Source organism: Olea europaea, unplaced genomic scaffold (assembly GCF_002742605.1).
Source record: "Olea europaea var. sylvestris unplaced genomic scaffold, O_europaea_v1 scaffold1855, whole genome shotgun sequence".
Lineage (NCBI taxonomy): Eukaryota > Viridiplantae > Streptophyta > Magnoliopsida > Lamiales > Oleaceae > Olea > Olea europaea.
The window spans coordinates 129297-133493 of NW_019236332.1; the positions used below are offsets into that span (position 1 = coordinate 129297).

At 36.3% G+C, this 4197-nt stretch overlaps 1 long non-coding RNA gene across 1 annotated transcript; it reads right to left on the reverse strand.

Annotated features, from left to right (window-relative positions):
- Positions 1-3128: 3128 nt before the first annotated feature.
- Positions 3129-3820, reverse strand: LOC111378701. The gene is made up of 2 exons (XR_002699901.1): positions 3626-3820; positions 3129-3497 (listed from the first exon to the last, which is right to left on the reverse strand). It is a non-coding gene; the product is annotated as an uncharacterized LOC111378701 (long non-coding RNA).
- Positions 3821-4197: the final 377 nt, after the last annotated feature.

The following is a 4197-nucleotide window of genomic DNA, read 5'->3' on the forward strand; positions in this document are numbered from 1 at the left end:
AATTTCTCTACCTGAAAAAATAAGTCCAACTACAATGAAACATCTAAGCTCTTCAATCCGAACCTAACTTCTCCAATCACACAAAAATAATCTTCATCTTCTACAGTGTCCAACATGGATACACCGGGTTCCAAAAAAAAATCACAAAGAATACAAATTACCAAACAGGATCGAAACACACCCTGTAGCATAATCAACTCTCAATGCTTTCACCAAAGGCCCCTTGTTAGTCATGCCACCTTCAAAAAAAAACCCTATAAGTATGCGTAACCAAATCAACATCCCCATAGCTATCTCTAATAAGTCTCTATCCCTAGTAGTTGAATAGGATAGAACCACAAACAATGGTAGCAAAGCGAAATTATCCATATCCTCCAAACTCAACTGAGTAGTATTCTTCAATATGGATCCAAAGCTAAATCCCAAATATACCGTACCAAACTGGATATCCACCATGATACTAAACCTATGCTGATTTTCTTCATCGATTCTACCCGACCTTGCAAAATGTATAATCGAGTCCTCTTCTGCCCCTCCAATACAACACGGACACCCTTCTAAATCTTCAAAACTTCACCTGCTCTAGTGAACGCGTACCCTTCGAATCAAGAGTACTCAACGAAATGAGATTTTTCTTCAAAATCGAAATATGTCGAACGTGAACAAGTGTTCTACATGTTCCATTTACTAGCTTCAATTTGACTATCTCAATAACAGCTATCCAACAAGATTTGTTATTACCCATGACAACGACATCTTGTGTCACCATTTCATATGTTTCAAACAAATTCCAATTGGGACACATATGGAACGCACAAGTTGTATCTAAGATCCATTCCTCGTCAGGTTTGGATTCCACATCAGAAATTGCCAAGAGATTTCCATTACTCAAATAGTCCTCAACTATGTTGGTATCATCCGAAGTGTTTGATTGCTTTCAATAATTTGCAATTTAATTATCTTTGCTCTACAACTTCTCGCAATCTCTCTTAATGTGTCATTTCTTCTTGCAGTAAAAACAAACCTGATTATTGAAACTCCTCCTCAACTTACCCCTTCGCTGATCACCATGAACTACAAGACCTTCTCCATCTCTGGACTCAGACCCAACCAGATGCTTCATCTTATCATATGAGAATAGAAGCATCATTGACATCTTTAATGGTAAGCGTATCACGATTATACAAAATCATGTCCCTAAACAAGTAAACAAATGAACAGTGAACACAACAAGACTAAAGACAAATCTTTTTCATCATACTTTACTGCTAATATCTGCAAATCAGCGACGATCTCCTAGAACACAGACAGATAATCTTTCAAAGATCCGCCTTCTATTATGCGATGAGAATATAACCCCTGCTACAAATGCAATTTGCTTGTTGGACTTTTGATCATGCACAATTACTCCAGTTTCAACCACAATGCAGCTGTTGTCTTCTCCTTCAAAACATCCTGAAGAATATTGTTAGAGAGATGAAGATGAATCTGTGAAAGTGCATTCCAATACTTTCGTTGTTTCTCCTCTATTGTTCAAGTTGTGGAAATTTTGTCAAATCCCGACAATACATCATCCAAATTCATCTGCACCAATACAAATCGCATCTTCGCTTGTCACAACGAAAATCTTGTATTGCGATCCAAAAGCGAAATTTTCATACTTCATGGCTACCATCGATAACACAAACCTCAAACAAAATCACAACTTTATTCTGATACCACTTGTTATAATTCGGACCAAATCTGAAACTACTTTACTGAAAGTAGAACAACTCTGATACCACTTGTTGGAGATGAAAGAGGCTAATATGACACAATATAAGTATATGATACACAGAAAACAAGACTAAAGGCAAGAAATAGACTGGCAGAGGAACAAAGTATTTTGTTCAACAACAATGAAGTGAATAATATTGTTACAAAAACCTCGATAATTCATAAACTCAATGAAGAGTCTACTATTTATAGGGAACATCCCGAAACCCTAAAAGTAACCTAATGGATGGAAACTAAGTCAACATACGCAAGAAATAGACGAAAGGAAAAATCTCAGACAACTCTGTTGCTCGAGCAGCATCTAGCGCCAGGAGAGCAACAGGCTTGTTACTTGAGTGAGAGCTCGGCAATAGGCGGGCGACAGCTCCCTGCTCCAAAAGTTCGCCTGCTGCTCAAGTGGCCAGCTAAAGGTAGGCTAGTGAGAATACGGCAACTTTTCCTCCCGGTTCATAACTTTGATTTCTTCAAGACCACTTCTACTAAAACTCCAATACCCACTAGAATTTAGGTCAAACTACAACATAGACAAGGTGATTCAACCTTTTGAAATGAAGCATTTTTCTGGTTTGTAGTAGCATTCCTATCTTAATTACATTGAGCTCAAGGCTAGAGGGTATGTGTTAGCCAAGGCAGTAGCCTTTCCTTCCTTGTCGGTGATATTGGCTTAGGTAGCTGGGATATATTGGCTTGGTTGACCTTGATTTGTGCGGAGAAATTCAATGTGCTCCAAGACCTTTGTGATGATTTTGCAGGTTATTTGGCAACTTCTGAAACCTTGGTTTTCGATGGCTGGCTGAGGACCAGCAATCTTTGTTATATCGATAATGAAGGTTTCCCTTTTTGTTGTAGATAGGCTTAAGGAATTAATTGAATACAAAGGATACAAGGTTAGCGTCACTAGCCGTCTCCTCTGCACAAGGTTCTACGATTAACCAATTAATGTACTTTCAGTTCCAAATATAAGCATGATTTCATAAGTTTAAAATTCACTCGTCTGGAAATTTTTTTCCCAGACATATTTGAGGTTGTTTAAAATTTACTTTTTTTCCGGTTTATCAATATAAAATCTTACATTTGTTTGATTAAAACTGTAATAAGTTTACACTATGCTCGGTTGTCCCTGCTGAGGTTGAACGCCAGCGTCAATCTCACCCAGATATTGTACATGCTGTGCTGCTGTAATACCTTAAGCTTCACCACCCGAAAATTTGATTACATATGCTGTGTAGAACTTGACAGATGAACAAGATTTTTGACTGATTTTTCTTCTTTAATACAGTCCAGTACTAGCTTCACTTACAATTAACTACTTTGCCAAGCATAAACTGCTTAGTGCTCATATACCATAAGGGTATGGAAAAGCTCACATTTCATGTATGAAACTTGAATAATCAGATCAAACGATATTAAGAAAGAAATATAGGTTGAAATCAACTGTAATGTCTAGTCACGTCCAGCACTATTTATCGAACATGCCCTTAACGACTTTATAAACAGTCTTTTTTTCTGTATAAAGGCATGATTTGTGATGAGATTGGACCAAAACACAAAGGTGACATACTCGACCCTCTTCCAAAACAAAAGGATACAGAAATAGTTTCTTCTAGTCAAAATCCATGGAGATTAGCATCCATCTGCCATAATCCAATTTTTCATACTGTGAATTTGGAAGGAACCGTGTCAAAATCATCAAAGTCGAATCTCTGTCGCTCTCTTCCAGCCTGGGCATATTAAAGACCAAAAAAGGATTCAACTAACATACAGTTCGAGAAAAGTGCCAGTAACATACAGTTCGAGAAAAGTGCCAGGAAACCAACTGGGTCGAGAGGACGAGTGTTTAGAGACTCACCTTTCCCAAGTACAAAGGGTCACACGAGAGTTGTTCATCCATATCTGTTAGCTTTCTAGACAGCATCATTATCCTGAAACAAATTTAAAGATGAAAATCAGTGCTATCTACCATATTTGGTGAAATTACACTTTTTAACATTTTGTTTCCAAATATGTTTGGATAAGTTACTTTTTCTCAATTACTTTTAAGTTAAAAAAATTACTTATTTAAAAAGCAACTCTTACTCTCAAATAATACTTTTAAGTTAAAAAAATTACTTATTTAAAAAGCAACTCTTACTCTCAAATAATTAATTTCTAATTTTTTATCAATATAAAGATCATATTTTAACATTTGCTTATTCAATATTAAGTAAACTTGCACGTAAACTATTTAAGCTTAGCCAAACATAAACAAAAGAATGTAGGTTGCTTTCCAAAAACAATAACTTTTCTTTGAGAGTAAATATTCGATCATCAATGTTACTCCCAAAATTCACAAGATGTATGAGGAAATACGAGATCTAAAGAATAACCAAACACAACTCAGAATGTGCACACTCCCCCCAAAATATTGGCAAAACAAATATC